We start from the raw sequence: 10840 nt of genomic DNA, 5'->3' as shown, positions 1-10840 counted from the left end.
TGGGTCTTGGATCTGCCCTGGAGGCCTGATCGCTTGACCAGTCGACTCTAGGCATACTGGATGCATCTCTCCAGGCTTTCGCCTTGATGTCTTAGGAGCTGGGTCATACATTGTCCTCCCTGGTCCATGCTCGTCGCCAGGTGTGGCTGGCTCAGTCGCCACTCACTGAACACTGTAGACGGACACTCTGCCCCTTGCCGGTGGTCCCAGGGGAACTTTTCGGCTGAGCTGCACTTGAAGCCCTAGAATGCATTGCCCAGGCCTCTCGCACCAGGCAGCAGTTTGCAGGGCTCCACAGGCATGACCGTCAGCCCACTAACGTTTGGGCAGCTTCTGGCTCAGGACGGCGCTCCTCTCTCTCGTCCTATGCCCCAGCCTTGCCTCGAGATCCCGCTTCTGGGGTGACTTGGGACCAGACAGTCCGGTCAGGGGCCCAGGCTTCGCACCCCTTTCGGGCTGTGGAACCAGTTTGGCACGCCCCTAGGACTCAGAGGGGCCCATGGGTGATACACTGGGGCCGGTGGTTGAATATTTTACCCCAGGTCAGCTTTCGTACTGGGGTGAGTCAGAGTGGAGAGCACCCCAGATTTTTGGGTGCTCTTCACTCTGACCAGGGAATACCGTCTCCAGTTCGGTCCACGGCCCCGGTCTTATGGAGGAGTTTGGATGACCACGATACGTAACCCTCTGATGGCACAAACACTGTCCAATGAGCTATGTGCCCTACTTGGCTAGGGTGTGATAGTGTCTGTGGACCCCCTGCTGGAGCCAGAGGGCTTTTACTCTGTGTATTTTCTGGTCCCCAAAAAGACTGGGGATCTTCGTCCAGTTCTGGACCTTATGGGGTTTAACACCTACCTGAAGGACATGCCCTTCCGCATGCTTACGACCAAAGGGGTTCTACAGGCGATCTCCCCAGGCAATTGGTTTACATCAATCGACCTGAGGGATGCATATTTCCATGTCCTCGTGGCACAGGTTCACTGGCGGTTTCTCCGCTTTGCATTCCAGGGGCACGACTATCAGTTCAGGGTACTCCCCCTTGGGTTTTCCCTGTCTCCCCAGGTCATCACTAGGGTTGTAGCAGCAGCTCTATCCCCCTTGCAGGCACGGGGAATTCGGATCCTGCCTTATCTGGACGATTGGCTGATTTGTGCCGCAACCCGCAGTCAGGCGATGAGGGACACTAAGTTGGTGCTCTCCCATTTGCACCGGCTGGGATTTAAGGTTTAACTTGGAGAAGAGCAGTCTCACCCCCTCCTGGGTGATGGTGTTCCTGGGTGTCCTCCTGAACTCTGTCACCATGACCACCCGCCCTTCTCTCCAGCGGGTGACCGGTATTTTAAACATGTTGCCTGCCTTCCAGCTTGGCGCATTGCCATGGTTCCTGGATTATCTGCACCTTCTGGGCAAACTGACCACTGCTTCGAATGTGGTTCCACTGGGACTCCTTTCCCTGCGCCCTCTGCAGATGCGGCTGAACGGCTTGGCTCTCGTCCCCGCCCACCAAGCACACAAGCACAGACAAATTTGTGTTGCGTCACACTGCCTTCGGTCTCTGTCCCCGTGAAGGAAAGAATCCTACATTGTGGGAGGAATTCCACTTAGCCCCCTTCAATGCAGAAGCGAGGCAGTTTATACGGATGCTTCCACCCTGGGTTGGGGTGCAACCTGGAGGGCCCGCATCACACAGGGGGTGTGGTTCATACAGGAGCGGAGGGAACACTTTAATGTCCTTAACTACTGGCTGTGGGCCATGCGCTCCAAACTTTTCTTCCGGTATTACAGGGGAAGCACTTGTTGGTTTGGTCAGACAACACCACAGTGGTCTACCATATCAACCACCAAAGTGGGACCAGGTCCCTAAGACTACTGTCCCTAACACACCGGCTCCTGGTCTTGGTGTCATCTCGCCTCACCAGTCTCAGGGCAGCCTATATTCCGGGCTGGCACAACGGACCCAAAGACTTTCTTTCCTGCATGTCGCCTCTTCCGGACGAGTGGCGGCTCTACCCCAAAGGTGATAGATCACATCCTGGGGACATTTGGCAGAGCGGGCGTGGATCACTTCGACTCCAGAGACATGGCCCACTGTCCCCTCTGGTTCTCCCTGTCAGACAGTTCCTGTCCTCTGGGATGTGATGCGCTGGCCCACGACTGGCCCAGAACTCTCCTGTATGCCTTTCCCCCGTTGGACCTGATTCCCCAGACCCTCCTGCGGGTTCTCCAGGAAGGGCACAGGCTCCTGCTGGTAGCCCCATTCTGGCCAGTGAGGACTTGGTTTCCCCTGCTGCGCAGGCTTTGTTACAGCTCGCCGATGCGCCTCCCATCCAGGAGGGACCTCCTGTCCCAACAGGGGGGTCGGGTTCTCCACCCCAACCCGGACCGCCTGCGGCTCTGAATTTGGCATCTACAGGGTCCGACCCGGCGTTCTCCCGATTTGTGGGTGACGTGGGCCACACAATGACTTGGGCAATATATGTACTTGGAATATATTTTTAGCAAAGGCTGTGCCATTTTGCAGTGATGTCACAGGGTTGATACGCTCTGTAGCTTCCAGTTGAATATATTGAAAATGCAAACTCCTGTATACATCAAAACCTTAAAACACTTAAGAAATGTAGGTTTACCTAGCAAACCGACTAGAGCTGAAGTAGCTCCAAGTGTTTTTCACTGCCTTTATCACTAGATCTACCAAACCACAACAAAAAACATGTGAAATCAGTCCCCTATGGATTGGCATGCCTAGTTAAAATTACCTTTCTTATTTAAATTTATCCAGGTATGCTACTGCTATTCCCTGGGATATGATAATTTCAGTACAGCTGGGCCAGGCTATAATCCCCCTGCATAGCTCACTCCATTTCTGATGTGAAGGCCTCCTTTAGAGGTGGAGAACCACTTCCGGTTCTAAATATTTACTCAGGTCTCTTTGTTGACAAATGTGTTACATGATGATGAAAGAAAACCCTATTTACAATTAAATATAACTATGTGATCAGATTCACCACTGATTTAGCTCCATTTTGGTAATATATCCCAACAGTCCAAACTCAAAAAATGCTCCAAAGAAGAATTAGTAGAAACTATTAAGTCAGTGGAAAAATGGGAGTGTGAGGATGGGGAATAGTGATCGCACTTCAATGATTATTCCAGTTTGGCTTTCAAGTGCAAAGTCAGAGAAACCAGAGATGTTGGTCTATGCTTTGCTAGACACGCAGAGCAGCAACACTTTTATTGACAAGGACATGTATGAAAAAATGCAAGCAACCACAGAACCAGTTAAGTTAAAACTGACAATAATGACTGACAGAGGTTCAATCATGCAGAGTGAACGGGTTAATGGACTAAGAGTAAGAGGATACCACTCTCAAGAGTTCATTGGGTTGCCATCTACATATTCTGGAGAATACATTCCTTTAGAGAAAAGCAGTATTGCAACCCGAGAAACAGCAAAGAAGTTGCCCCACCTACTCAGCATAGAAAATGAAATGGCAGATCTTTTGGAATGTCCTGTAGCTCTCCTCATTGGTTATTATTGCGCAAGAGCTCTAAAACCCAGGAATGTCATACCAGGAAAAGATTATGACCCCTATGCAATCATAACAGACTTTTTTGTTATGATTGTTAATGGTTAAGGGATTTTCTAATCCCTCAACAAGTCCCATGAATGTAACTGGGATTTGCATCATAGTGAAAGAGCTACCATCGATCACACATGCCTCAGTGATTCTTGAAACTGATTTTCTGAACATTGATTCTAAGGAAGGGAACATATCCCAAGAGGATATTCAGTTTCTTGAAATGTTGAAGGTTGACATTCACTATAATGAAAAGGGTAATTTGGAGATGCCTCTACCCTTCACGGAACGTCCAAAACTTCCAGATAACAAACATCTTGCGACAGTTCGGCTAAGCCATTTGAAAAGAAAAGTGGATAAAAATCCAAAATACAGAGAAGATTACATAAAGTTCATGGAGAATATCTTTAAAGATGGGGGATGCAGAGGAAGCAGTTGACCTACAAAGGGATGGTAACATATGGCATTCCGCACCACGGCGTGTATCATCCTAGAGAGCAAGAAAAAATTAGAGTTGTTTTTGACTGCTCTGCTAAACATGAAGCCACCTCTTTGAATGATCACTTACTCACAGGCCCAGATTTGATTAATGATTTGGCAGGAGTATTGTGTAGATTTCGTGAGCACAAAATCTTAATTATGTGTGATATGGAAAAATTGTTTGACCGCTTTCATGTAAGCCCAGGGGATTAAGATTTCCTAATGTTTCTGTGGTGGAAAGATGGCATTACCAACACTGACCCCAAGGAATATCACATGCGAGTGCACATCTATGGAGCAGTGTCGTCACCCGGAAGTGCTAACTATGGCATGAAATATCTTGCAAGGGAGCATGAAAAGCAATATCCTTTAGCCACCAGCTTTATTAAAAAAAACTTCTATGTAGATGATTGGCAAATTAGCATTGATTCAGTCAACAAAGCAAAGCAGTTGGTCACTGAAGCACAAGAGCTGTGTGCTAAAGCAAAATTGCGCTTACACAAATTTGTCCAACAATAAAGAAGTCCTGAGTGTTATTCCAGAAACAGAACAAGCCAGCAATCCAAATAACATAAGTTTTAACTCTTCAGTAGAGCACTTACAAAGTGTTTTGGGAGTTAAATGGAATATTGAAGATGACATGTTTCATTCAATGTCACTCTCAAAGAAAAGGCCAACACAAGCGAAGCCAAAACGATGGAAAAACAAAAGGCAGACACGGGCGAAACCAAAACGACAGAAAAGGAAAAGGCTGACACAGGCGAAGCCAAAACGACAGGGAAAGAAATGGTTGGCATAGGCGAAGCCAAAACCGCGGAGAAAGAAAAGGCCGACACAGGCGATGCCACAACGATGGATAAAGAAAAGGCAGACGGGGCTGAAACCAAAACAACGGAGTAAGAGGATGCAGGAACCAAGTCCCTGGAAAAGCCTGTTGTGAAAGAAGGACAAAAGACAGAAAAGGAGGAAAGGCAGGTCAAAAAGACTCTAGAGAAGAAGGACAGTAAGAAAGAAAAGGCTGTTAAAGTAGACGGAGACAAGGCCAAGAAACCTGTGAAGGCTGCAGCCAACGGAGACAGCTCAGCGGCTAGCAAGGACCTCCCAGGTGCAGAAAGGAAGACCAAGCCTGCTGTAGGGGTGATCAAACCAGCAGGCGCTGTCAAAACACGGCCAAACATTGCTTCCGCTGCCGATAAGTGTCTACAAGAGTTGGACAAAGAGAGGATTTCTGTCTATCTGGCCAGAAACCAATGTGACTTCCAAATGCATATTCCTGAAGCCAGTCAAAGGGTAGGTGTTTGGGAATGCCAGATCTGGACAGTTCAGAATGTCATGAATTCTGTCCCAGCACAAGCTACAGGAGGGTAAGATGACAGCTCCCTGAGTACTTTCTTTTATGAGGCCATGTCAATCGTAAACCATCATAATCTCAATAGATAAAAAAAAAAATATTTTAAAGATAAGGAAAAGCCTTAATGTATATAGTTAGCTTGCTTGAATATCCACTCCAAACTCTGTTGAACAATAGTATAAGACTATAACTGTTTACCTTTTTCCATTCCCATTGGTGGTTTTAGCATATTTTACGAAACATTGAAAAACTGCACTTTCGGGCAGAAGTCCTGCCATCCTCTCTTTAGGTCACTGATATAACCGTCATTATCCTTGTCTAGAATGTGTTGAAGCTCCTCCATGATCTATTAAATGTTATATACATCAAAATCAAGTAATTAATTAATCAATAAATAAAGAAATCTGTTTACTTTTTGTGTGATACCAAGCATTTAATAATGCTCAGTAAATAATGACTTACATGTGTTATGTCCTTGAATCAAGGATATGCCTTTAGGATCTTCTTGGGTCTGTCATCCTCAAAAATTGTTTCTCAATCAGTGAATGCTCTTCTGGCTTGAAACTCCAAATTCAGAAGATGAAAGACATCCTGGTGGTTTGGATTCATACATACATTGTAGGGTCCTTTAGTGCTTCAATGATGTTTCTGGACTGTAGTTGGATAGGCTTTTCACACCTGTTGGTCTTTTGGCTACAACACACAATATACTTCATTAAAGAGTTGTTTGTGTAATGCTAAATCAGAGAAATATGCTCAAAAGTTAGAGTATTTTCTGTGGAGTTCTATGTTCACTCAATGGTAAATGGCTTGTACTTGTATAGAGAAAATAGAAAAAAGCTTTTACTTTTGTTTTTTTATGTATGCATAATCAGAATACATTCTTTTTCTTTTAGAAGTAGTCATAACTCTGTGATAGCCAAAGTGTTAGTTGAATAATATTCCTATGTACGATCTAATGTACAAACAAGATTTTTATAGTAGTTGGTAAACTTATCAACAAATGACAGCTTTATATCTAAGTATTTTATGTATTGATAAATGTATGATTATGTAGCTTATTCCATTTATCTGGCTGCTTTTTTATTTTCTATTTTGTGATCATTGTCAGTCACATTGTTCAATAATGCAGATATTTACATAATGGTAATACTACTCAAAGGTTTTATCTTTCTTCTGCTCTAGTCATCATCCTTAATAGGCTAAACCTTTCACTGCCTTTCAAACTCTGCTTTTACCTTGATGTCATTTTTCCCTCTAGGTCTGAAGTATCTATAACCATTCTTCTTTGCATTCAGCCTTCTCATATGTCTTTCTGTTGATTCTTTCAGAATATTTCCACAGCCTTTAAGCTCCAAATTTGCATCTTTCAGGTTTCCATCAGGTTTGCTTTTCCTTCTCTTCCTCTTTGAGATTTGTCATAAAATAAAAATATTATTTTAATTTCTCCTTGGCTTCTGTTTGGTAGTGTACATTGTGCATAACACACAGTATTTGACCACCTTTTCTTTTCTGGTTTCCTAGCCTTCCCTCACTTTCATTCTGAGTGATTCAAGACACAGCCATGAACTGTTCAAACAAAATGCTAATGGCTTCCTGATGGATCACTGCTTTCTATAACACTGCCTAATGGTTGGCAAACCACAAAGACTGTGCAGGTGTTTAGGCATATCAATGAACCTTAGTCATTGCTTAACGACGTTTTATTGGTTCACTTGCTATGCATAGTTTTTTTTTTTTTACTTTTCTTTTAAACATTAGATGCAAAAAATAAAAAACAGTTTGATCACTGTTTACTTTTGCTATGAAATATATTTCTTCAGAGCTATTTTCGATTTGTTTTCCAAAGCAAATTTTTTATATGATGTCCTTTTTGTAAAATTGGACAAATTTATACCATTTTACACTGCAGGTCTTAATTACTATTATTTACGATTTTTTATTCTATTTTTGTTTTTATCGTTGCGTAACCTTTCATCTTACAGTCCGACTGTACTCTGAATATTTTAAGGATTAAACGTAACCAGCATACCCAGAGGTACATTGTAGACATCATACAGCAGCATACAGTAGTGTTTACGGAAGTAATAGCAGACACTGGGATCCCTCTGTTATTTGTACAAGATGCTGAACAAAAGAAGAAGACAATATTAATATAAATTCACAACAAGATAAGAAAATGTAAGAGAAAAGAGAATAGAGCTATTTACAATGTATTTTTTTGGTGCAGTACCTGCTATGCTGAAGATGGGTCTATACAAATGAGTAGTCAGAGTCTGAATGAAAATATACTAATTGTTTCCCACTTTATCTGGGACCGGGTCACTGAGGCAGCAGCCTCAGTTGAGACTCCAAGACGTACCTCTTCGCAGACACCTCTTCCAGCTCTGCTGGGGAAGCCAGAGGTGCTGGGTGTTCCCCTGGGCCTCCTCCTGGTGGGGCATCCTGGAGGCATCCAGGGAGCATCCTCAAAAGATGTCAGAGCTACCTCAGCTTTCGATGTGGAGGAGAAGCGGCTCTAATCTAATAGCACATGCAGCAGGACCAAGCTCAGTTTATGGCAGCCCCATCTGGTAGTGACACTTCCAATGGCAGCTAGAGAATAGAGGCACATCGGGTGCCACTATCACTGTCATGCGACTGCCAGAAAGGCTGTTTCCACAGTGTTGTTGTTTTTGGCAATTGATTTGTTATTGACACCTGTTAGTCTAAGACTACTTCCAAATATTAATATTTTATGTATATTATTCCTAATAAAACATGTGGAACTTTTCCCAGCCACCTGCCACAAGGTGGCTGGGAAATGCCAGCAGTCTGGTTACCGTAATGGCAGGTCCTCTGTGGCAGCTGCAGTGGTAGCTTACGGTAATAAAGCTAGCTAAGTTCTACTCCCCACAGTCAGTGAAGAGCATACTACCAGTGGTTTTGCAAAGATTTGCAAGAACTTCTTGGATAGCATTGAGCTCTTAATGATTAAATTAAAAGAATGAAGAAAACTTCAGAGCTTCTACCAATAAAATGCAAATACAACAAGATATATTTGAATGTTCTTATATGAAGATAGATTTCTTCTACATCTTATGCTCTAAAGACCATTGAAAACTTTTGGACAATCATTAAGCATTTAAATTGGTGGATATGTGTGTACAACTGTGCAATTTCAGTTCAAGATAAGATAAAAAATAATACAACTTTTGAACTAAACCCCAACAATTCTCTTTTATTGGGAGATAAATTTATTTTGTTTGGAACTAAGGAAGTCCTTTATTGTTTATAGTAAAGGGGCCAAACCAAAATGTTACAAAATAATAACTGCTTAAAATATACCGAACATGGGTGGCTTTCTTTTACAGTACATTTTCCATTTATGAACCATGTAATTAGATGTTTGTTACCTGATAACAACGCACTTATGTACTGGAGTTACTCTATGAAGAGAATAAACAAAACAACCCAAACCAAATAGTTTACGTGGTAATAAAGCATAATATCCGAGAAACACGGGTGGCTTCTTTTAAAGTAGAGATTCTAAATACTTACAAATTAATTATGTGTGTTTACTTGGTAACATTGCACCAGTGTATTTGTTGAAAACCACAATTTCAAAAAATTAATTTTACCTGAAATTATATAACAAAATCAATCAACTTAGCTATACAGTTATCAGTCCTAAAGGCACGTTTGTTACCTTTATAAAGGTAACGCCACATTTTTTCCTCTAGTCAGTGCAGATATTACAGATGTAAAAATCAGTTATTCATTTGTAATAAAACAAATCTTACAATGTTTTTAAACCTAACCTTGGGCCAAAGGTCGAGGGCTACTTCTAGGGCAATAGTTGTCATAGAAATTGCAAAGACCACAATCACTGTTCACTGTGGAGTTATTCAAATCTATTTGTTAATTTTCTATTTTTCATTTCCATGTTGAATACCTCAAATTTAGAGAAACAGTCTGAGCACAAGGCTATAATGCAAAAAAGCAAAAAAGAGATTTATAGTTTGAGAATGAAGACATTGCCTTTTTCAGTTTATGGGAGTATTTCAAATTTTCTTCATTCTTAAATTTTTAAATGATATTGTTGATTATTACTATCATTGCTGCAGGATTGTATTTTAATGACAACCATGCACATTTTTACAATATGTCATACAGTAGTAACCATTCAAAATGTCCCCTCTTTCCTTGATGGGCCCTTGAGGGCCCTTGGCTTGTCCCCTACAATTCCATTTTAAACATCAATCTTTGTACAATAATATTATTTCTGTCATGATTTGTGGACATTAAGATCTAAAGAGAAGCGTCATCTCCTGGTCAAACCCTGTAATTCAGTAAAAGGATGGAGTCAGAGTAAAAAAATATGCACGCCCAGGTGAAGACGGGAGTCACTCCAGTGGCTGGAAGTTGGAGAAAACTTGGCTGGGAGTTACAGGGAAGTTGGCTGCCATTCGGCTGGCGTTTGACTGGGAAAGGCCATTTTGAACGGTTGCTACTTTACTATATGGATATAAATCGATGGACATAAATGGACAGACAGTATATCTGCTGCAAGTGCATACGCAAATATTTGAGACATTTCTCCTCAAAAGTACACTGCACAGGATGCTGCTTTTCAGGAAAACTTGAGTGCTTCATGCACACTATCAATTTTCAAGCCAGACGTCCAAGTATATTTCACCTTAAACTTCTCTCACATTCTTGTGTGAAAACTCATTGTGGTTCAGTCCCTCAAGTATACACTTTTTTGTCCTAAGCTTGCTTAATATTCGTTCAGTGTTTAAAACAATCTCATAAAGCTCTTCTGAGCATATAAATGCCTGGACTCCTAAATCCTTCTTGATTACTTTTTTCGTTTTTTGCCTGGGTGGGTGCAGTGTATTGGACTAATTTTCTAAAGAGTAAACAGAACATCAAAAACAATGAGGGAAAAACATATTACTAAAATTACAATGATAATGGAGTTATTGGCCAACATATTTAATTTAGAATGAATTATTGGTGAATTACGTTATAATAAGTAATAATATTGTTCAGCAAAGTGACATTTGAAATATGTGTTTCCTACACAGATCATCAGGTTGTCAGATGCTGTGAATCGCACTTTTGATGTTTCTCCTAAGTGAGTTGATTTGCATTAAGAGCATAAACACATTATTCAGTGAATACATTGACAAAAGAGCAGAATGCTAAAAGTCAGTGGTATAACTGTTCAAGCTAAGTATTTGCAATACCAAACAGGGCAGTGTTTTACTGAGGTGCAGTTCAGGCACAAAATAGGCTGCTAGAGATGAAGCAAAAAGTGCTGTAATTTAAGATTAACTGTTAACTCAAATACAGAAAAGTGCAGGTCCAGGTTGTGCTGTAAGCAGAAAAAAAGATCATGCCCAATGCAGACACTTTGAAAGCCATTTGTCAGCATTATCGATTA

At 41.8% G+C, this 10840-nt stretch overlaps 1 pseudogene; it reads left to right on the top strand.

The window, feature by feature from the left end:
* Positions 1-300: 300 nt before the first annotated feature.
* LOC107095741 lies at positions 301-2401 on the top strand (annotated as a pseudogene).
* Positions 2402-10840: the final 8439 nt, after the last annotated feature.

Source organism: Cyprinodon variegatus, unplaced genomic scaffold (assembly GCF_000732505.1).
Source record: "Cyprinodon variegatus isolate N-32 unplaced genomic scaffold, C_variegatus-1.0 Scaffold23, whole genome shotgun sequence".
NCBI classification, from domain to species: Eukaryota; Metazoa; Chordata; class Actinopteri; order Cyprinodontiformes; family Cyprinodontidae; genus Cyprinodon; species Cyprinodon variegatus.
Note: the sequence above shows the minus strand (reverse complement) of the source record. Positions and strands in the feature narration are given on the sequence as shown.